At 41.7% G+C, this 24915-nt stretch overlaps 1 protein-coding gene across 1 annotated transcript in view; it reads right to left on the reverse strand.

Annotated features, from left to right (window-relative positions):
- Ccdc15 (coiled-coil domain containing 15) overlaps nt 1-24915 on the reverse strand; it is a 91240-nt gene that overhangs the window by 12154 nt on the left and 54171 nt on the right.

Raw genomic sequence — 24915 nt, forward strand, 5'->3', positions numbered from 1 at the left:
ATGAGTGTTTGCCTGTATGTATGCTTGTGCACCACTTGCATGCCTGGTTCCCATGGAGGCCAGAAGGTGTCAGATCCCCTGGAATTGGATTGTGAGCTGCCATGTGGGTGCTGGGAACAGATCCTGGGTCCTCTGCCAGAGTAGCCACCACTCTTAATGGATGCGCCATCTCTCTAGCCCATCTCAGAACTTTTGGGTTGGATCTCTCTTAAGGTTTTTCCTCTCTAAAAATTGTGTTTGTTCATTTTTCTAAGTTGAGTACTTGCTCTTCTGACAGTCCCACCTGGACAACATTAAGTACACAGTGGTAGATGGTTAGAAGACTTCCGTCTGGAGACGATGAGTTCCTGGGATTGCTAAGCCATGATGTGGAGGACCAGCACTAATGACATAGGAGTAAGTGAACAGCTAGTGATCGTCACTTATGCTTGAAATGTTATTATAGCACTCCATTTTCAGGACACCTGTATAAGAAATACCTTTTTCTTTCCTCTTAAACGATCCATAACCCATAGCAATTTAATAGGCTTGTTTGTTTGTTTGTTTTTCTCTTTTTTCTTTCTTTATTTTGGTTTTTCAAGACAGGGTTTTTCTGGGTAGCTTTGGAACCAGTCCTAGAACTCACTCTGTAGACCAGGCTGGCCTTGAACTCACAGAGATCCACCTGCCTTTGCCTCCCAAATACTGGGATTAAAGGCATGTGCCATCAATGCCCAGCAGGCATTGTATTTTTTGTAAACTGAAATGCAAAAAACTTTGAGTCTTACAGGGCAATATGGCTATTTATAAAGCTTCCATAAGAATCTCTTCTTTCATTTTAACAAGAAAAGATTTATAAGAGCGGTTATGTAACCAAGGCCTTGGCTGGATATTGTATTTGACAAGGATGGCTATTTATTTGTTTTTTTTCTTTTTTAAAATTTATTAAATTATTTTTTATATTCCAATCCCGAGTTCCTACTCTCCTCCTGCTCTCCCCACTCCCCCCCCTCCACCTCCCATCTGCTCTTCAGAGAGGGTAAAGCCTCCCCTAGGAGGTCTACTAAGTCTGTCCCATCATCTGGTTGAGGCAAGACCAAGGCACCCCCCCACACACACACACACCTTGTGTCTAGGCTGAGCAAGAAGACATCTCTCCATATAGAATGGACTCAACTAAGTCAGGTTGTGCCTTAGAGTTAGATCTTGGACCTATTGCCAGTGACCTCATATATTGCCTTATCCACACCACTGTCACCTATATTAAGGGAGTCTAGTTTGGTCTTATGCAGGCTCCCCATTTGTCAGACCTGAGTCAGTGATCTCTCACTAGCTGGGGTCAGTTGATTCTGTGGGTTTCCCTATCATGGTTTTGACTCCTTTGTTCATATTATCGTTTCTCCCTCATGTGGATTGTACTCCAGGAGCTTGAAGGATGGCTATTTAATAATAATATCAGCCCCTTTGAAGGAACCGAGGCTCACTGCATGAAGTCAATACTAACAGAGCACTCCCAAGGAAAGTGGTTTTCTGAGTTCCTGGTCTTAGAGGTAGAAAAGAAAGTCACTCAGTTTTTTTTTTTTTTGTTTTTTGTTTTTGTTGTTTTTTTCATTTTGGTCTAAAATCCTTAGGATATTTAGGGGGCCTAATAAAAGAGAGATCTGCCCAAATCTATAGCTACAGTGGGCAAAATCTGTTAAAAAATTCTTGCCATCTTATCTCAAGGCAATAAATAGTAAAATGACTATAAAAAACAGCAACAACACACAACTACCTATGAAAGACTGGAGCAGTGGCTCAGTCAGCAAAGTGCTTATTGCACAAGCTGAGCTTTATCCTCAGCACCTACATAAGGCCCAGCACTGGTGGCTGCCTCTGTGCTCAAGGCTGGGAAGGCAGAGACAGGTTAGAGATACTGAAGCTCCATGGAGCTGAGTGCTAGGTTCTGGGTCCCAGTGAGAAACTCTGTCTCAAAAAATAAGATGGGATGGCTCCTGAAGCACACCTGCGGTTGACCTCTGGCCTCCACAGGGACACACATGCACCACCCACCAAAGGGAAGAAAATAACACACACACACACACACACACACACCCTGCTTAAATCATTTTTTTAAAGGTTCCTTATGAAAACTTCTAGCAACACAAATTTAGCATGGCCTACCTGGTTAATTAATGCTTTTGCTGTTCATAGGCAAGCAATGAGATTAAATCTAAGGAGACCCATTTTATTGTGTGATCAAATTTTTTTCTTAGATAATAAAAAAGTTGAAATGGTGTCTATAGAGAAAACAACAATTTATTGAACAGAGGACACTCTCCAGGTTATCTGAATCTGGCTCATCATTTATCCTGATTTTAGTTTTTCTTGACATTGAGCTGAAGTGGTGGCTAACAGATAAGTCTTGTAAAATATGTCCACTTGTGCGATTATCATCAAGAGTCTTAATGTATAAATGAGTTTATGTGTATTATGCTTTTAAAATTGTGGTAAAATATAAATAGAATAAAAAGTTATTTCAATCACCTTTAAATGTAAAGTCAAGAGCAGCAAGAATATTCACATTGTGCACCCATGGCTGCTATCCACGTCCACTAAACAGTAACTCTCCACTTCCCTCTCTGAATTCTCTTTCCACCCAATTATGACATCTTCTAGCTCCTTCATTATGAGGGAGATCTACTCTCTAACACATGCTCATGTTAATATCCTTATTAGAGTCATTTTATAACTTTCTGAAAACACAAAACTGTTCAATAGTTCCAAATTTAAAAAGCACCAGATAGACTATCCAAAGGATATTGTATGTAGTGACTAATCTGATTGAGAGAGCTGGAAACCAAACACTTTTAAAACCAGGCCAAGTGCCTGGCAGTGGTATGTGGTAGGGAAGCCTTCAATCCCAGCAACCAGGAGACAGAGGTCTGAGGATCTTTGTTAGTTTGAGGCCAGCCTGGTCTACAGAACTAGTTCCAGGACAGCCAGGGCCACACAAAAAACACTGTTTCGAAAAAATAAAACGAACAAACAAATAGAAAAACAGGCCAAATGGATCACACTCTAAATTGATCTGCCCAATCTAAAGGTGGCCCTTAGTTTAATTTGAGAATTTAGGTTTGGCAATGCTGTGTCATTTGTTTTTCAAAAGAAGCCAGCAGCTGACTACTTTGTTAAGTTTTATAGTTTTAAATGGTGGCAACTAACAAAATATTTTAAGCCCCCAGTCATCCCCCACCCTCTTCCAGAGCAAGCACATTGCTCCAAACACTCTGACAGAGTGGCTGAAGCCTTTCCTCCCAGCAGATGGTTGACCTACTGGTCGTGGGGAAAGATGCTGTAAAAGCCAGCTCACGCTTTTATGGGTGACCACCCAGTGTTGGGGGCAGCTGCAGCTCTGCTCCCAGAGAGCTGCCCTATCTAGGTATCCCTGAGACTGGACCGGTGACCCCAGGAAGGCGCCCAGAACCAATGATTTCTGGCTTTTGTTACCTAATCCAATCAATAAAATAAACTAAAATGGGACCTAAGCTCCCTGGACACCTCTATATTCTACCACTACCTGGCCTTGGTTCCCCACAGTAAAGTGCAGATCCCTAAGTGCTCAGGTAAGAGTTGGAGGTACTCTACAGGTACCCGCCAGGGCGCCTATGTTTGCAGATATGGGTGGCAGACTGGAAAGCATGAAGACTCCTAGCAGCTTGTTCTTCACCAGGGTCATACATTTGTCTGGGCTAATATGGAATTAATAGATCTGCGTTATTAACCTTCTACGCCTGCGCCACTGAAGGAGCCTGTGCCAGATAGTACTAGAACTGCCCCTCCCCCACCTCAGGAACAAACAGAGACCTCAGCCGCCGAGTGCGTCTCTGAGCGTCCCGGCAGCCTCCCTCCCCAGCCTTGCTCACCAGCTGTCCCTAGAGAAGGCACGGAGGAACCAGACACCCGGAGCCAGGGAAGACCGCATCTTGCGTGGCTGGTACCCGGAGCTGGGACCATGGAGGGCACAGAGCTGGCGCGCGTTCGTGGCGGTCGACTGTGGTTTAAATGCCCCGCCGGCTGGCCCGCCCCAGCCAGGCTCATGGCCAGAGCCCCCGCCCCTTGCACCTGACCTCCCTGCCCTCTGGGTTGCGCTGAGCGCAAACCCCTGCTATCCCTCTGCGTTCACTAAAAACTGTTTTCTGTGCACTACTACCTGCTTTCTCGAACTTTCTCTCCGCGTCAGAGATTTATAGTCTGAGTTTCCTGGGGCTCCTCTTTCTGGTCTGTGCTTTTCCGTTTCACTAACTCACGGAGGATAGGGAACTGAAAACAGCAATCCTACAAGTCATCAAGTCTGTGTGACGCCCTGTCTCTGTAGTGCTACCTGTCTTTGAGCTGTGCTATGCCGTGACACAGTACAAATCAGGCACTCTGTGTGAGCTAGCGCAGTGGTACCAGCGATCTGAGTGTGGGCGCTCACCCAGAGCCCTGGAAGTGTCTAAGGGAGGAAAAGTATTTAGCCCCAAACCCACATCTCAGGTTCCGGTCCTGCCTGCTCGGATTCCAAACTGCTTACTAAGCCAGTGAGGAACCTTCCGGAACCTCCACAAGATACCCAGTTGTGCCTGCAGTAACAATGTTGCCAGCACTCCAGTCTCCCCTTTAGAGGCAAGCAGCCAGGTGGCAGTGAAGAGCTACAAGGAAGGGTCTTCAGTGCTCATAAAAATGACGACCTCTAGCTTGAAGATAGCAGGGTGTATTTCCACCTGTAAAAAGAAGCTATGGTGAGACTGTATAGAAACCAAGGGCGAACTACCTAGAAGGGGAAGGCTAGAGTGGTAAGGGAAGTATTCGCCTGAAAAGTAAACTTGTTAATAGAACATAAAATAGGAATGCGTCTGTGCAAATGGGTTTCAGCCCTAACCCCACCCACCCCTAACTCCTAGGAGTGCCCAGTCCTTAGAGCAAGGTCAGGGAGGTGCAGCAACAGCTCCACCAAACAGGGGAGGACTCAGGGTAATGGGCTTGGCTAGTCAGTCCTGGTATCGAGAAGAAAGAGGGTGAGCAGAGTTGTAAAACCCTCAGATACTACCAGCAGTTGGAGTATGGGTCTAGTGCCAGAAATGAAGGCAACAGATCAAGTCCAGGGGTAAAGGGTTAGAGGAAGAAGAAAGGCAATAGACACGAGGCACAAATAACAGGTCCCGTAAAATGCTGAAACACCAAGAGTATCTATCACATAGAGTGGCTCAGTCAAATCCTTAAGTACACCACCCAGGGTCTAGGGAGATGACTCAGTGAGAGCACTAGCTTTGCAAGCATGAGGACCTGAGTTTCAATCTGCAGCACCCACATAAAAAAGCCAGGCATGCCTACCTGTGCCTATAACCTCAGCACTAGGGGATGAAGACAGGCAGATCCTTAGTCTCACTGGCCCGCCAGTCAGCCTATACCAAACAGAGTATTTGTAAATGGAGAATGACAGAGGAAGATACTCATGATCCCTACTCCAGCACTGTATGTGCACGCACAGGCAAATGCACAACACACACACACACACACACACACACACACACCCCATGCGCGTGCGCACACGCGCGCAACAAATAAAAACCACATACTGTGCCTAAGTGCTTCCCTTACCATTCAGTGAAGTAGGAATTGTCAAAAATAGGTAGTGTTGTAATTTTTTAAGAAAGCAGTGCAAGATAGAAAGATGCCATGCAACAAAGTTCAAGTGGAGGGTTTTTTTTGGGGGGGGTGAGGAGGAATCATAAGAAGAGGAAAATGGAGGGGGAGAAAGGCCTCTGGGGACAGGAGCAGCAGGAGAGAGGAGAGAGACAGAGACAGAGAGAGGGAGAGAAAGAAAAGAGGATGATGGGAGGTGGGCAGGGCCCCTTTAAAAGGTATGTAGTGAATGTGCACAGATGGTGCTCTTAGTGGCTGCAGCTGATGGCAGAACCCCAAGGACAGGCCAGTACAGATGCCTGAATACTAACAGGTAGCATGACTGGAAGCTCTTGCTTGCCTGGGGCACCCCAATCCCAGGTGGTAAGCACCCCTGCTAAAAAGAAGGTACACTAGAGGAGTGAGCTGGCCTCCTCAGAATCATAGTTACTAGTTCCTAGGGGACTAAAGGGAGGATCAACTTGGAATACAAATGAGCCAAGGAAGCTGCTGGTTGGTCATCTGGGGTCACTCAATAAGTGGATGTCAGTAGAGGAATGGAAGAGCCCATTTCCACAGCTTCTGTAGTGCTATACAGGCTTGAGTAGTGCAGGACAGCTGTCTTTCCATTTCAAAGAGGAGTCAAGGAAGAAGGCTCACTAGTGTGTGTTTTCCGTGCTCTTTAGAAGTATGCTGGTGTCTTTTCGATAGTCACATTTGCTGGGTGCTGGAACTCTTGAAGACTGTATGACTATGCCACCACTATGTGCCAACCTGGGAGCAGAGCCAGTTCTCAAACAGTTTTTGCCTTGTCTAAATCACTGCCTATGGATTCGGGCCATGTATCCCTGTCCAGGGGCCAGGATGGCAACTGGGACATGCCTATCATCACTGGAACCCATTCACACTTGCTCTCGTCGGTGACCTAGATGCTCTGCTTCCCGATGCCTGAGAGTGACAAAGAGGAGTATTACAACTCAGGTACTCCTTTTCCTCACTACCAGCCTCTCTCCACTTCTGCCTCAACTTCCTGTTGTTATGTGGCACCCCACACAACACCTTCTCAAACCCTGTGGGATGTAACTGGTGTTTGAAGAAATGAGGAAGGGAGGAGCCACTCAGTCAGCCACTGAAGGAAAATACCCTGGTTCCTGATTGGCAGACCTCTAATTACTATGGTTCAGTATCAGGCACTTGTGTGGAAGAAGCTCAAGGTCAATGGCCTTTTTACCCATAAAGCATTAGTTCCAACTGCTACTGAGTTTCACTGATCACCCATGTGACTTTCTGGACAGCTAATGAATTGTTTAGACTCTTTTAGGTATAGTAATGAGTGTCTTCCTTGATTTTATCAAAGGGACAAAGACCTTGAATGCTTCTAAATATTAGAGACCAAATGCCAAATTACCAGACAAAGGAACGCAAATGTCAGTATACACACAGACATTTCAAAAGTGCATTTACCTCCTCCCATTGCTATCTTATAAAACAGACAATAGAATCATGTCTCAGAGATGTGATGGAATGGGTCCAAAGTAAGGATATTAGGAGAAATGTAATACTAGGATTTTTCATTGAGAGATAGATGGGTATACAAAATTAAAACACTGTTTGGAGTCAGGGACAATTCTGGCTCAGATACAACCCAACTTCAGTTTCCATGTCTACAAAACATGGATAATAACAACTATACTACAAGGTGGCTGTAATAACTAGAAATTACTTATATAAAACGATGTAATAGTTCCTGACATGTTCAGTAGGTCTTGTAAGTGGAGAGATAAGACATTGGGTCGGATTTCTTACAAAGAGTTGATGTACAAGGTGGCACAAGTTTGTATTGCAAAATCCCTAACTGTGTTTGTATATACATTCAGCTTAGCTCATTGATTATAGTAAGCACTGTGATGGCTCATGTTGAATAACTTGGGTGTTGACAAGGATGTATGTAGGGTTAGATAAAGTATAGAAAAATGAAAATGCTATTATTTTAAATGTCAGATATGAACTCTCACTACAAAGTTACTATTAAATTCCTCACAGCCAAAGACAAACAAGATCATCACATTGAAAAAGATTACATTTCTCAATAAAAGCTACAGTTCTGAAACGCCTGTCCAAGAAAACCTCTACCTTGATAAACTAGTTTCAAGCAAGGCTTCAGTTTCCTGAGGAATGGACTCAGGTTAGTAACAGTCTCAAGAACTGGCATTAGAAACCACATCTGCTGGCTGGAGAAGCAGACAAGGGATGGCACAGCCTGGAAGTCATTATAGAAGGGAGAATAGTATGGCAGAAATGGTTAATTATTATAATTTTCAAAGTTGCTTTGTTTAAGGGAAAACTGAATAGGGAAAAGTGGCAATGGTAAAAATAAGTCTCAGTAGGCCTAGCCTTGCAAGTTGCACAGACTCTGGGTGAATTAATGATTTAATAAACTTTTGTTGAGTGTCAGTTCTGTGCTGAGTTGAGAACAGACTGATGAATAAAAGACATAGTGCCTTACATCAAGGAATTCACAGTTAAATAGGTCAGAGATGTATAGTGCAATCCCACTGCAAGGGTAAGCTGGAAAATCAATGCAAATGAGAAACCGGCTACAGAGCATGTTCATACTGCTAGGGTAGCCCTGAAATGGGATAAAAATACTTCTAAATATCAGAAGGCCTTCTAGATTTCAGGAATGTCTAGCTGCTTACCAAGTAGAAAAGACGAGAAGGTGGGACCCAGAGTACATCTGCAAAACAACACACCATGACAAAGAATGATCTTGAACAGGAAGTGAAGTTCTGCATAGCTGGCAGGCAAGCACATGTGCACGGTGGAAACCTCACAAGAAATGGTGTTCTTAACCATAGTGAGGCCATGGTAACAGCTCAGACTTTATTCTCTGGGCAGCAGGGTTTTATGACAGGAGGGTTCCATGTTTGAAGCCCCAGCACTTTGGAGGCAGAGGCAGGGACATGATGAATTTTAGGTTAGCCTGGGCTACATGAACACTGCCAGAAGGGAGTGAGGGAAGCACCCAGAAAAGTTAACCCTGTCCAGTCAAAGAACTAAGCAAAGAACAGCCAAACAATAACCAGCCCACCCCACCCACAAGCAGAGAGAACACGGAGCCCTCCACTCCTGTTAGCCAGGACTATGGGGAATTCAGACTTTTGCTTACACCTGTCTGTGACAGATCCCCTTGCCCTGAGGTGATATCTGTGAACTCCAAATATGAATTGACTTTTACCTCCTTCCAATGGCAGTGAGTACTCCACCCCAGGCACCAAAGTACCTACCATTGGAGGTCCTGAGGGAACATTTAGAAGGTCCGTTCTCCCTCCCATATAACTGTCAACAGAGGCCTTGTCAGAATTCTCACCCATCCTAACAGTAATGAGGTACACTTGGCCCCACAGGGGTGACAGTGAGGACCAAGTAGGAAACCTACACTTTTACCCCTTGGCACCTAGCAGAGTAGGTAAAAAACAAAAACAAGAACACAACCCCCAGAATATACTGTCACTTTCCTAGAAAGTGTAAGCTTTGAGTTGGCAGGATAGCTAAGCAGGGGAGATGCTGCCAGGCCTGACAACCGGAGTCAGTCCCTGGAACCTACAGGGTGAAAGGATGAAAAGAACCGAATTCCAAAAGTTATATGCTAACCTCCACACATGCACTGTGGTATGTGAATGCATGCATGTAGACAGTCATTCTTTAAGCTTAAAATATTCTTGGGCATGTATACTGAGTAAGCGAGCATTTCTAGCCACACAAAAACCAGTACATAAATGTCCACAGCGGCTCATCTAAATAGCAAAAAATTACAAATGCCCCTCAATAAGCAAATGGTGAAAGCCAGGCAGTAGTGGTGCATCCCTTTAATCCCAGCTCGCAGGAAGCAAAGGCAGGCGGATCTCTGAGTTCAAGATTAGCCTGGTCCAGGGAGGTCAGGACTACACAGATAAATCCTGTCTGGGAAAACAAACAAACAAAAAAAAGTAAAGGGTTATATCAAAAAGCCACTCAGTATATGGTTTCATTTATATATTCTGTAGTGAGAAAATTATGAAGATGAAGAAGATATTAAAGATGACCTTGTGTTAGGGATGGTGGTGGTAGGGAGCAAGATAAGTTTATTCTTATAGGGTAGCACAAGGTATCTCTGTTACAGTGGAGTCATTCTATATCTGCATAGCATGGTGCTTATATGGACCAAAACATGCTATATTGACACAGAGAACTATGCATACACATAGACCTTAGTGTAACCTTAGTGTAAACTACATAACTGGGAGGCTGAAAGACTTGGGATTAAGTGTGGGGTTGACCTAAATTCCCTGATTTGAGACCTACCTTGTCAGAAGTTCTTATTCTCAGGCCCTAATCATTTTTCTAAGTACTTTTATTAAATTGTTCCACCCACATCCTAGTAATGAACCGGAACAAATTCTTCCCAGTTTATAACAACTGGGCTCAAGCTATAGACAGACCATCAGGCATCACTAGAAAAACCAGAATGTGTCCAGGCCTTCCAGGTTTGTATCAAATCCTTACATTACACAGAGTGAGGGTTTTGCAGCACTGTCCTCTGCCACTGACTGTAAAGGGTGAGGAAGCTTCTTTTGCAGTGGTTATTCATGACTGAAGACTCACAGTTGAGAATGAGAGACACAGAAGCCTTCTGTGCGACCCCCCGCCCCAACCCCACAAGAAGCAGTCTAGACAGGAAGCCATTAAAGAGAACTCTTAAAAAATTATGATAGGGATCCTGAAGTATGCTCTTCACAGTTGATGGCTTCTGGTTGGGGTGGGGGTGCAGAAGGGCTCAATTTTCTTTTAAGGGCTGGCCACTGGGTATTTGACCATGTTCCAGTGAGTATATGTGCAACACAGATTAGACTTGGTTTCTTAAATTTTCTCTCTCTCTTTTTTTTCTTTTCTTTGGGGGAGGTCACAGATACAGGAAGGTGGACCTGGAAAGACTTCGAAGTGAATGTGATCAGGGTGCATTATTCGGAACTCCCAAATAATCGATATTATGTTGGGAAAAATTAAAACAAAAACATCCAATCCAGGGGCTGGAGAGATGACTCAATGGTTAAGAGTATACTGCTTTTTAGAATACCCAGGTTTGGTTTACACCACTCAAATGGGCTCACAACCATCTGTACCTCCAGTTTCAGGGATCCAATGCTCTCTTCTGGCATGAAAATGGTACAGACATACATAAAGGCAAAACACCCATACAAATAAAGTAAAAATAAATAAATCTTAAACACTTATAAAACAACAAGTAGGGTAGAGTGTCTATGTGCTAAATAATTATAAGTAGCTATACTGTGTTGGGAAGTTTCTAACTACAAGACATCAAGTAAGTTTCCACAGAGCACTTTGCCTCAAAGGAAGTAAGCATTTAAGGCTGAAAAATTCAAAGGGCATTTCACTCAAACAAAGGCCAGTTAATCCTAAGGGACACTCCTGCCAACTGTCAAATGCTATTAGAGCACTCCTGGCTCCCTATAGTCCCAAGGAGAGACTATCAACCCCATGAGGTTTACAAAGGGGCAATACCCAACTTAAACTCATCTTAGCAAGATTTCTAGCCCAATCTACAAAGATAAGGACTCCTGGCAAACACAGATGCATAAGGAGCCTCACAGTCCATTTCCTGCATGTTAAATAAACAGAAGTAAACTACCTACTATATAATAGCCTGAACAAATTCTTTACGTCTGCTGCCTCAGTGAACCAGTCAGGATACAGAGACACAGGTCCAACTATACTATCCTTCTGGAGTCAAACTAATTCATGAACTATATGTAGATGAGCTACTCAACTATTTCTATTTTGCTGATGGTCAAGAGGAAGAGGCAGTAGATAAGGGTTTTAGAAAATGGGAAACAGAAGACACATATGTACTGAGCATCAGCTGTCTCCAGCTATCACCATTTGTCAGTGTCAGACAACATTCCTTCATCAATGGATCCACAGAGGTAATAATAAACACCAACTGTTGTCAGGAACTTGGAACTAGCTAAACTGCTCGTTCCTGTTGTGTTAGTTATGCTCCATCCCACTCTACTTCTGACTCTTTCTCCCCTTGCTCTCCACTGTTTAGTCCCACTCTCAGTTCTGCTCCTTGATGCGTCTATGTAATCCCCTCCGTCTCCACTGTCTGGTCCCATCGTATCTGCTGTTCATGACTGAAGTTACTTACAGGGTGAGAATAATGAGTCAGATACATGGCAAGACTACCTGACCCCAGTCTTTCACTTTAAAACTTTTTAGGTTTATGCAAATAAATGTTTTGCCAGTATGCACACATGTGCACCATGTGTATTCCTGATGCCTGCAGAAGTCAAAAGAGGATGACTGGAGCCGGGAGCTGGAGCTACAGATGGTACAGCCAGGGCTCTAAACCACTGAGTCATCTCTCCAGCACCCCCCCCACTCCCTTTGAAAGCTGCCTTTTCTCCAGACAAAGTCAATTTTTTTAAAGGTATACATTACAAGGTCCTAAAGCAAGACAGAAGAAGATGTTCTTGTACCTTTATGGCAAATGTTTTTAATTCCTTAGATAAAACACTGTGCCCACCTGGGAACACAGGGTAAGCTTGGCCTCCTTAGGCTGAACCATAATTCAATCTTAGCAATTCAATCATGTGGGTGGATCTCAGTAGATGAGGGTACCTACAGTGCTGAACCAGGAAGGATTTACAGACAGGCGTCAACTCAGATTGAGCAAGAAAGGGCAGGCTGATTTGCAATTTAATTGACACACCCACTAATTTGGCAAACTCTCTTCCCTTGATCTTCCACCTTCAAAACACTTGATTTTTGTGCTAAGTAGGTTCAGTATAGGATGGAGCAATGAATAAAATTATCAAATGCTATATCATCATAACCTAGGGACACAGAAAATGTCTTCACTTAGGCAGTAATACAAAGGCCATATTGGATGCACTTGTGTTCCTATGGCCCTTTAGCTCTGTTCCAGTTAAGATATTCAGAAACAGAAAGGGACCAATGTGCTTTCGATGTAGGGAAGAAGGCCTTGCTTCTTGAACTGTTAAGGAACAACACTGACAATGGTTATGTATGAGATGGTATTGAGAATGATACTGGAGATAGTGATTCTGCTGTTAGTATAAAATATTCACTGTACTTAGTGTGCTAGGCACCAGGCTAGTCACTGTACACATGCTATCTCGCTGAATTCTCAGAATCCTATGAAGTTCTGGTTTTTCCATCTAAAGCTTGGATAGTTTTGGTGACTGACTTAAGGTAGCTGACATATGGTAGGACCAAGATTTGAAACATGATCATAGTCTTAACCACTCTACAAACTATTCCACAGGAGTTGAAAATGAAGACAAAGCAAGAAAGCTCTAATATCAAAGGCCAACTCTAACATGGAGGGCGAAAAGCCTCAAGTTTCAATCTACAGTAAATAAAGACAAATCATACCACAAGGAAGCATAAATCTCAAACCTGGGTCATTTTATGGAAAAACTGATCCCCATTTCTAAAGTAGGCTAATGGCTTACATTTTAAAAATTGGGAGGTGTTTCTAGATTAAAATACTTGGAGATTTACATGCCCTTTGACACCAAAGAACAAATTTTCACTTTCTAGAGATTCTATTCAGAGTGAAGATAGTAAATATTTTTTAGCATCTTTGAATTGAATGGCATGGACATTCTTATGCCCATCTCACCCAAATATTTCAAAACTGCTTTTGCTTAACTACCATTTTGCCCTTTTCATCATTTTTACCCTAATGTTCTCTATGGTTTTTCATCCTTGAGTTCTCAACTTTTATAGGGCTGGGAATTCACAGATATACTTCATAAAACCAGGCGATGAGGTGCCTCTCTGATTACTCATTGTGTGAGCTATTTTAGGAAGCCTCCATATCGACCTAGTCACTAGCATGAACATAATTTCTCTTCAGTCTGTAACCTCTGTATTCTAGAGGTTACAGAAAATGCTGTGTCATAAGTTCTAGAACTGTGGGATAGCACTGACTCCTCCACACCTCCTTAGAAGGAGAAGGGTAAAAGAGGCAGTTTTATTAACCATTTCAGGCTTAAGATTTCTGCTATAAATTACAAACAAAAAACAAAAACCCCCACAACAAACAAAGTGGGGAGTGTAGTGTTTTTCACCAGGGCTCAAGCTTTTGTTAATACCGGAATCATCATTTTTGTCCTATTTTGTTGAATTAGGATGACTCTCAAGACATAATTTCATTTCACCTCAGTATTCACGTTCCCCATAGATCTTTTCTTTTTCACCACTGGCTGCTTTTTCTTTTGGGGTTTGTGGTGCTGACAATTGAACCCAGGGCCTTGGGCATGCTTTAGCACTGAGCTACTCCCAACTTACCATTTCCAGAGTTTCTCCTCTCAGCATCCAAACAAGGTTTACATGTTCTATTTAGTGGTCATCTTTCTAAACCTTTAATCCAGGATGTAAGGCATTAGCTTGCTTTTCCTGCAGAATGACCTAGGTTCTAGGTATCTGCTTCCTCATGGTGTAGCTTGTTCCTATTTGCTGTGAGTACTCAAGGCTTTTCTTTTCACACAATATCAGCATCCAGATCAGAAAATGAAATGTGACCATTATCTCACATATGAGTAAGTACTGTTCTAGATGAGTAAAAGTTAATTTATCATATACTGTGGATTCTGGGAGTTTTAGCACTCAGCATCTGTTATGTACAATAAATTAACTTTTTGAGATAAGGCCTCACTATGCAGACCAGGGTTGTCTTGAACTCTATTTGCATCTGTGCTGTGACTAAGGTATAATGCAGCTTTTCCTCAGCTAGAATGAGTCTTAGATGCCATCCTTGAGTTTTCTTCCAAAACCTAGATTAAAAAAAAAAAAAAAAAAAAAACAAAAAAAAAACAAAACTACAAGACTGATGTAATTAGTTACAACCTTTTTTCTTCTTTTGCAAAAGTATTTATGGAAGCCATTGTTTTGTTTCAGTTACCTCTCTTTTTGTGATGGTAGGAGGGCTAGGGGATTCAGAAAATAGATGACCTTGTCCAATAGGTTGGGGTAATGAATACTATAGATATTGGAGTCTGCAGGGAGGCATACTACCACAATTTCAGCTTGGGGCCATGAAGAGATGACTCCTGGTGCAACACCAAATGCCTTAATTTTTAGAATCAATTTGGTGTGTTAAATATAGCATGCCCCTTTAGGACTGGTCAGCAATACTTAGAGCAAGATGAGATGGATCATTCATTCCTACCTTAAGAAAGCTTTAAAAATCTAAAGCAACAAATTTAATTTTTTCACCCAATAGAAAGAGCCAGACACATATCTTCTGCCTTTATATTTTCAAAGCTCTTAACCTCAAGTGGTTTTTGTCTGAGAAACTCGAAGATACCTAAAATCAGACACAAAGTGATCACTACATGTAAAAAATAAACTAGAAGAAATATTTTGCTTCTAAAAATGGAATGTAAATAAGCAAATACAGAAAAGTGACACCTACTATCTCCCTTTTGCTAACTTAAGTGGTTAAAAGTCTCTGCTTCTAGTGGGTGGTCAATAAAGTTGACAATCCTACTCCTGTCCACCATAAAATGTCTAAAAAAGTAAGGGTGAGGCCTGGATAATTAAGTAATAACTGCAGTAATAACTGCAACAATGCAAGGGAAAGAACATAGACTTTCTAAATCTAAGCATCTGGAACAAGCTCACTCAGGTTGGACTGGCTAGGAAAATGTGTCATACATATTTTGATGGTTGTTATCTCTAGGAAACAGGTACAGACATCCCCTGATAATACAATCCTAAACTTGCCTCTACCTCAGAGTTCCAGCTCTTGGCTTGGTTGTAGGCAGATAATGAAGGCTGTCTCTGGGTAAGAGCTGAAGCTGAGCTTCATGGCTTGTACCCTCTGCCTGAATTCATGCCTTTACTCTCAAGAGCTTCTGTTCAGCCTTCCTAGTCATGAACTCTGACAAGTCAAATCTACCAGTAGTCTGTAAGAGCAAATCAACTACAAAATGTGAAAGTTAGGTCAAAAGGAAAAACATAACACATGCATATTGTATTATTAGAGCTATGCTGGAATCATGTTGTATAGTCCTTCTATTTTATCAAAAATGACTATCCAGAGAGATTACATTATTTGTCCTAAATTACAGCAACAACAAGGGGATGTGAAACAAAATGAGTCCTAGTGTCTTTTCTGAGGAAACTACATTAGATAAAATTACAAAGCATGAAGAATTACCTTTAATAAATTCGATGATCTTTGTTCTGTCTAGAGAGAGAAGACAAGGAAAGTCACAGAAAAGGGCTCACTATGATCACATTCAACTATGGGGACCCCAATGTACTGACTACTGGGGAAGGGGATCATGTCATCCTTACAGGTCCAGAGGTGAGGCAGCTCTGCTATGCAGATCCAGAGTCCAGATGCTTTTAGGACCTGAATTGTGCTGAAATGCTTACTGAAAACACTTATACTTAAGTACTAGCTCCATTTATGCATAGCTGAATGCTTGCAATTATTCTGTGTTGAGCCATTCTACTGAAAACAATGAAACAGAACACAGAAACAAAAGGGACAAGTTGTTCAGTTATTTAATAAATATTTACAGAAAGCACAACTATAACATTGGAGATTATATGAGTTTACCAAATACAAACGGTTGGGTGGTAGTGGCACATGCTTTAATCCTAGCACCCAGGAGGCAGAGGCAGGAGGATTTCTGTGAGTTCAAGGGCAGACTGGTTTACAGAGTTAGTTCCAGGACAGCTAGGACTGTTACATAGAGAAACCTGTCACAGAAAACCAAGCAACCAAACAAAAAACAAAACAAAACAACCCCCCCCCCCGACCAAAACAAAAACAAACAGAAAGTTCCTTTAAGAAGTATATAATCCAGTGGAAAGAAAAAAAATAGTACATCACACAGCTCTAAGTATCATGAAGGAAACATTTCAAAAAGGAATAGGGAGCATTGTGTAAGGGGTGAGTAGGAAGGGACACTTTAAATAGCTCATTAGGGAGGCCTCGTGATAAACTACACTTGAACAAAGATAAAGACAAAAAGCCAAATATTATCAAAGGAAGAAGGCACAAGACAGCAGATGAAAAGGCCTTGAAGCAAAAGTATTCTTAGAATGCCCATGAAGAACAAGGTCAGTGTGGCTGAGCAGAGTATGCAAGGAGGAAAGAGGCAGAAGTCTCAGATGTAACTGGGATCACATTCTGTAGGGTCTTGCAAGACACTGTAAGGACGCCAAGGCTTTTCTGAGTAAAATCAGTAGAGAAAGGAGTGGCCTGAGTGACCTTTCTAATTTTGAATGGCCTGCTCTGTCTACTGTGTTAAGAACAATGTGTGAGTTGCATACATATAGAAGCAAGAAAACCAAGGAGGAGGCTACTGTAGTAACTCAGGTGAAATACAATGACGACTTGGAGCAGCATTACTGTAATGGGGCAAGCACTGTAAAACAGTTGTATTCTGAGTATATTTTAAGGGTAAAACCAATAGACTGTACACAGCTTGCATAAAAAAGAGCGGAGAGTGACACCGTAAATTTTGGTGAAAATAAATTAGTTGGAGATGGCATTTACTGAGATGGATAAGGACATAGTAAGGAACATTTATTGTTAATTTGCTTGAAATGGATTTGAGTGTGTGTGTGTGTGTGTGTGTGTGTGTGTGTGTCTTTCAGGACATGGAGGGAAGACTGGCTTTAGATGTGCTACACTTAGAGCTAAGTGCAGCAGTGCACACCTGTAATTCTAGCACTTGAGAGGTGGAGGCAGGAGGACCAGAAACTCAAGGTCATTCTTAGCTAGGGGCTTTAAGGCCAGCATGGATTACAGAACACCTGTCTCCAACAAAACAGTGCACACTTAGAAAAGTAACAACTAATCCACAAGAAAGATAGTTTGGAACACATCAAGCAGTAGAAATAAGGAGATCTACAGATAAACTCTAAAGGTTTACATACGGCATCATTTGCTAATGTGCTAATGGAGTGATAAAGGACGAGAGAAAGGAAGAGAAGAGTCAATGATTTCTACAAGGTTTTGTAGAAACTAGCCTTAACTGATAGTGGGTAGAGTGTAAAAGAGCAAATCTTTGGGAAACCAACCATACAGAAATGTCACCAATGCAGTCAAATTTATCAATCTGGAGTTCAGAGATGAGGCCAGGAGTCAGAGAAAGAGATTTGAAAGCTGTCCATATATAGATGACATTTAAAGCCACAGGACTAGAAAAAAGGTCAAAGGAGCAAGGGGAAGGAAAGATGGAAAAAAAAAGAAGGAAGGACTGAATCCTGGGATGCTCCAATGTAAACATGGGAGGAGATGGAGGTAAAATGAAAGACACTAAGAAGCAACAGCCAGTTGAAAATGCACTTTAAAAAAATGATGGATCACTTATATTAAATTCTGTTGATAATTTGGATGAAGTTTGAAAATCACATTGGATTTAGCAATGTGGAAGCCACTGATGACTTTGAAAAAAAATTCTTTGTAAAGACAGCTTTGCTGGGTAGTCCAGGCTGGCCTAGAACATACAGTCCACCTGCCTCAGTCTCCTTAGTACTTGGATGGCAAGCATGCACCACCATACCCAATTTGAAGAATATTTTCACTAGAGTGGTAGACAAATTGCTAACGTGTAAGCAAGACAGAGCTTGAGAAGGACCTGTGAGTACAGGGAACTCAGAATTTTGTTTTAAATGAAAGCAAACAAATTTAGTAGTAACTGAAAGAGTTATGTCAGGTAAGCTGAAGTGTTTTTTATTTGGCTGGCTCTTGTTTCGGTTTTTTGTTTTTCAAGACAGGTTTCTCTGTGTAGTCCTGGCTGTCCTGGAACTCATTCTGTAGACCAGGCTGGCCTCAAACTCTTGAGATCTGCTTGCCTTTGCTTCCTGAATACTAGGATTAATGGTAGTCACCACCCAAAGAGAAGTACTGAGGCAATGTCTTGGAGGAGACAAAGGGAACTCCCTTTAGCTACAGGATGAGAAAGGATAAAATAGGAAAACAGACAGTTCCTCCACAGTAGCAGGATTGAATAGGCACAAGCAGGTATGCAAATTTGATGGTGGGAGCTTGTGAAGTTCCCTTCAGTCTATTTTTTCAGACATACAGAAAGCCTTGTTATCATATAATAATGATGAGGAAATACATACAGAAATATGAAGATGGTTATCCAAGCAGTACTCATTCTCTTACTTAAAAATATTTTTATTTTTATGTATATGGGTGTTTCATCTGTATGCATGTCTGTGCACATGTGCAGGCAGTACCTGGGCCTGAAGAGGGCATCAGATCACTGATGTAACTCCAGGTCCTGGAGTTACAGATAATTATGAGCTGCCATGTGGGTGCTAGTAATTTAACCCAGCCCCTATGGAAAAGCAGCCGGTGCTCTCAATCACTGAGCCATCTCTTCAGTCCTGTGTTCATTCTTAGTCTTTTTATTCTACCATCATCCCTACTTATTTATCCATTTACTTAGTCACTCATTCATTATGTACTGTGATTAAACTCCAATCCTTAAATATGCTAAGCAAACACTCTGAGGTACATTACCTAGTCACATCCTACTTTAAATTCTGGGCCCAAATTTAGTTCCGTTTTCCTAACCCCCAAACCCTATTCCTGATCCACAAACCAAAATCCATCTCTTTTTGATCAGTTTTTAATCTCTCAGCCTCTTCCTCCTTAAATATCTCTGCTAATCTAGAAAGGTGATTAAAATTTACCCTGTAAATCGTGATTTAACAATAGCCTAAGATAGAGTTTCTATTGCTGTGATGAAACACTATGACCAAAAGCAAGTTGGGGAGGAAAGGGTTTATTTTGGCTAACACTTCCACAACACAGTTTATCATCAAAGGAAGTCAGGGCAGGAACACAAGCAGTGAAGGAACCTGGAAGCAGGAGCTGATTCAGAGGCCATGGAGGAGTACTGCTTACTGGACTGCTCCTCATGGCTTGCTCAGCCTGCTTTCTTATAGAACCCAGGACCACCAGCCCAGGACCACCATCCACAATTGGCTAGGCCCTCCCTCATCAATCACTAATTAAGAAAATGCCCCACAGGCTTGCCTACAGCCAACTGAGGCTCCCTGTTAACTCCAGCTTGTGTCAAGATGACAGGAAACTAATCACATTCTAGATATCCCTTAGATTCTAGATATCCCTCCAAATCACATTTATCACTTCAAACGGAATTTGACACATTGCCACCATGTGCAACAGATTAGAGATTCAGGCTTCTCCTTTGATATATGCTACTTCTCTCAGAGTTTTGTAACTCCACAAAGATACAGCCAGAGGCCACTGTTAACATATGACCAAACTGCAATGCAAGAACATTCATATTTATGGTGGTTTGAATGAGAATGGCCCCCATAGGCTAACAGATTGGAATGCTTGGTCACCAGGGAGTGGCACTATTAGGAGGTATGGCCTTGTTGGAGTAAGTGTGACCTTATAGGAGGAAGTGTGTCACTGGGGTTGGGCTTTGGGGTTTCAAATGCTAAAGCCAGGTCCGGTGGCCCAATCTTCCTGCTGCTTGAAGATCTGGATGTAGACCTCTCAGCTACCACTCCAGCATCATGTCTGCCTGTGTGCCTCCATGTTCCCCACCATGACAATAATAGACTAAACCTCTGAACTGTAAGCCAACCCCAATTAAATGTTTTCCTTTATAAGAGTTACTGTGGTCACGGTGTCTCTTTACAGCAATAGAACACTGACTAAGACATCAATCTTGAAACTTTTGTTTATAGACTGAAACTAAAAGACTTGAGAGTATTCTAATGATATTCAATGGCCCACTGTTATCATTCTATTAACTTGAGATCAGACAAGTCAAATCACCTGTTTCAAAAAACCAAACTTAAATAAACAAAAACACTTGTGTGAGGACTAAAGAAACAGAAGTCAATACAACTCCTAAAGAAAGCAAAGTTGTGTTAACACAAGAAAACCAATTTTAAAAAAAATGTTTTTAAGGCAAAAGCATAAGTTTGAAGTCAATGTAAATGACATGGCAAGGCCCTGACCCAAAATACCCCAAATAAGAGAAACAAAAACAAACAAACAAACAAACAAAAAACCCAGAGAACACACAATAATCATAGATGCAGAAAAACCATCGGGGAAAACCAAACAATTCCAGCAAAACAATTCTCAATAAGCTAGTAATAAAAGGGAACTAACTTTATCAAACCTGATAGATGTTATAAAGACTAAAAATTCTTTGCTCTTAAAAGTGGACAAGAATGTCCACTTTGCCATTTCTGCACAATTTTGTGCAGGATGTTCTAACCATGATAAATAGACAAGAAAAAGAAACAAATGGCTGAATTAGAAAGAAGTAAAATAATATATATATATATATATATATATATATATATATATATATATTTGGTTTTTTGAGACAGGGTTTCTCTGTGTAGCTTTGTAGCCTATCCTGGCACTCGCTCTGGAGACCAGGCTGGCCTCGAACTCACTGAGATCCGCCTGCCTCTGCCTCCCAATTGCTGGGATTAAAGGTGTGTACCACCAACGCCCAGCCCGTAAAATTCTATTTTAAGATGACAAGATCCAACCTATAAGACATTCTAGGCTGGAACTGGAGAGATAGCTCAGTGGATAAAAGTGCTTAGTGAACTAGCCTGACAATCTGAGTTATATCCTTATTCTTATCCACAGTGGAAGGAGGAAACCAACTTCCAAAATTGTCCTCTGACCTCCACAGCCAGTCAGTCAGCTCCCCTCCCCCCACCTCTCTCTCTCTCTCTCTCTCTCTCTCTCTCTCTCTCTCTCTCTCTCACATGAACAACACGAACTAATAATTAATTAAAAAATAAAAAACTAACCTTCTGGTCTGAGTATATAGTGCAGTTGCTAGTGCTTGCTCAGCGCTCACACAGCCCTGGGTCTGGTCCCTAGCACGTCATAGCCTGGGTGTGGCAGTGCATGCCTACACTTTCAGCACTCGAGATAGCGACAGGAGAGAACCTCAGGAGTTCAAGGTCATTCCTGATTATGTACCAGGTTTGATGCCAACCTGAGTTCCATAAGACCCCATCTCAAAGTGAGGAAAGAAAGACAGGACAATTCATTTACAATAACATCAAAAATAGTAAGCACTTAGGAACAAATTTAACCTACACATAGTTTTTTGTCCTCTGTAAATGTAAAGCACAGGTGAGCAAAATTAAAGACATATGCATATGAGATCTCATCCCATATTCATGGGTCAGATGGCAATAGTTCCAAAATGAATCAACAACTTAGTATGTTCCCTCCCTATCAGAATTCAGGTATTCTTTTGTGTTTTTTGTTTTGTTTTTGGTAGGAAATTGACATTAAAACTCATCTGAAAATGTATGGACTCAAAAGAGTAAATTATCTTAAAAAGAACAAAGATTAAAGACTCACACTTATCAACTTCAAAATTATCACAAAGTCATAGTATGCCAAAAATACTGTAAGGACAGACACAGAGATGAACGGATTGCCAGTCAATTCTGTGTGTCAAGTGTGGTCTTTACCTCGTGGTAGTGGGATACCAGTTATCTACATGTAAAAGAATCAAGTTGGACACACATTATCTCAAACTGGATAGCAACTCTAAATATAAAACCAACACTTTTAAGACTTAGAACATATAAGATAAACACTTGTGTCCTTTTACAAGTAATGGCTTTTCAGACTATAGCAAAAGCACAAATCATAATAGTATATAAATACTGCATCTCACCAAATTTAAGTGTATGCTACAAGCTACAGAAACCATTAAGAAAGTGAAAAGAAGCAGGGCATGCTAGCACACACTTTTAATTCTAGCACCTGGGAGGTAGAGGAAGGAGGATCTCTGTGAGTTCAAGGCCAGCCTGGTCTACAAAATAAGTTTCAGGACAGCTAGAGCTACAGTGAGACCCTGCCTCAAATCGCACACACACAGACAGAGTGAAAAGATAATCCTTAGAGTGGGAGAAAATACCAATGATAGAGCTGATAGAGGACCTGCATGTGGGATACATTAGGAACTCTTCTAAATCCGTAATAAAAAGAACAACTCAATTATGAAGTTGGCAAAGTATCTGACAAACATCTTCATGAGACAGATCCAAATGGCCAACAGGCACATGAAAAAAAAATGATCACTATCAACTGCTATGAGGAAATTAAAACCACAATGAAATAGCACATCACAGCCACCTGTCAAAAAGACAAGTGTTGGTGAAGGACATTGAACCTTTACACATCTTGGGGGTGAAAAATAACACAGCTTCTTTGGAAAACAGTTCGTAGTTTCTCAAAAGGTTAAGCACAAAGCTACTATGTGACTCAGGAGTTTTACTCCTAGATATATGCCAAAAGAAATGAAAACAGGTACCTACAGAATCCTGAGAACAATTTCTTGCAGCAGAAAACACAGAAATGTCTACCAGTTGCTGAATAAATAATACGGTTTTATTATTACTATCAATACTATTCGACAATGAAAAGTAGTAAAAAGCATTAATGAATCTAACAACACAGACAAGTCTTGACATCAGGTTAGCTGAAAAAGTTCTGTCATGGCCGGGTGGTGGTGGCCCACGTCGGGAGGCAGAGGCAGATGGATCTCTGTGAGTTTGAGATCAGCCTGGTCTACAACAGCTAGTTCTAGACAGCCTCCAAAGCCACAGAGAAACCCTATCTCGAAAAACCAAAACCAAACCAAAAAAAAAAAAAAACAACAAAAAAACCCAAAAAACAACAACAAAAAAAACCAAAAAACAACAAAAAAAAGTTCAGTCATGAAAAAGCTCATATTGTAAATTTCATTTAAAAGAGAAATGATAAATAGACTATTTTACACAAAGAATAGATTAATGGTTACCTAGAGTTGCAAAGGGATTTTTGAAGTGGGAAGACTCAAATGTGACTGCCATTATAGATCCCTTGTGTTTTTTTGTTAACATTTTTAGTCAGTAACAACCATGTAAGAGCTGGCTGTCACAGAGCAGCTAGAGTGTGGCCAGGAAGCCTTGCATTGTGCTGTGTTTCCTAGAGAGCAACACATCAGGATGGCTAAAGGTGATCCTCAAGGGACCAAAGGGCTTGTGACTGCTTATGCCCTCTTTGTGTAGATGGGCAGAGAAGACCACAAGAAGAAAAGCCAGATGTTCTCAATATTGCAGGATTTCCTACGTGCCCTGAGAAATGGAGACAATGCCTGGGCAGAGAAATTTAAAACTGATGAAATGGCAAAGTTGGACAAAACATGCTACATTCGGGAAATGAAGGACTGTGGACCAGCTTGCAGGTGGCCTGAAGAAAAAGGGCATTACTGCTGTCCACGGCCAACTGTCTGAATTCTTGTTTTGTTCAGAGTTCTGACCCAAGATCAAAGCTACAAATCCGGGAATCTCTACTGTAGATGTGGTTAAAAAACAACAACAGTTGAGTGAGATGTTGAACAGCTTAAGTAGTACAGAAAAGCAGCCATGCGTCAGCAAGGTGGTGATGCAGAGGGAGAAATATGAGAAGGATGTCCTAAGTACAAGTCAAAGGGAAAGTCTCATGGTCAAAAGGGTCTCACTAAATTTGCTCCCAGAAAGGTGGAAGAAGAAGATGAGGAGCAGCAGCAGGAAGAAGGAGGAAAAACAACTATTTTATTTGGCTTAATTTTTTTTTGGAGACAGTTTCATGTAGCCCAGCTGATCCCTCTGCATCAGCCTCTCCATGGTACTGGCAATATAGGCAGGTACCACCATGCTCAGCTAAATGTTTATCTGTCTCTTTTCAAATACCACAGAGATGGGAGGGCCATGATCCACACATTTTATTTGAGCTAGCGACTCTTCAGAATCTGACCACAGTCACCCCACAGCTTCTCAAAGCCTCTGGTTTACTTAAAAGTGGACGCGTGTGTATCTCCTGAAACCGTACCAAAGTTGCACATGTTTCCAAACATTTTAGGAAGAAAAGGTACCCTGGTGTTCTCCTTACTCTGCAATTTGCTTTTGGTATGACAGGGGGTATGACAGGGTATTTGAAGATATGTCTGGCATTTTGTTTTCAGTTAGTGAGGTGACATTAGCATGGTTATTGGCTGAAAACCCTGAGCTGAAACATATCTGTAGTTCATAAAGTAAACAAAAACAAACTTGATGCTCCTTGCGTGGCATGGGGAAGATGCCTTTTGGAAGGGCTGTAGTTGAGGGTGTGCACTGTGAGGCTAGATCTGTGGACATTGTGATGGCTTCCAATAGCTTGAAGTTGTCCTG

This window comes from Cricetulus griseus, chromosome 4, assembly GCF_003668045.3.
Source record: "Cricetulus griseus strain 17A/GY chromosome 4, alternate assembly CriGri-PICRH-1.0, whole genome shotgun sequence".
In the NCBI taxonomy this organism is placed as follows: Eukaryota; Metazoa; Chordata; class Mammalia; order Rodentia; family Cricetidae; genus Cricetulus; species Cricetulus griseus.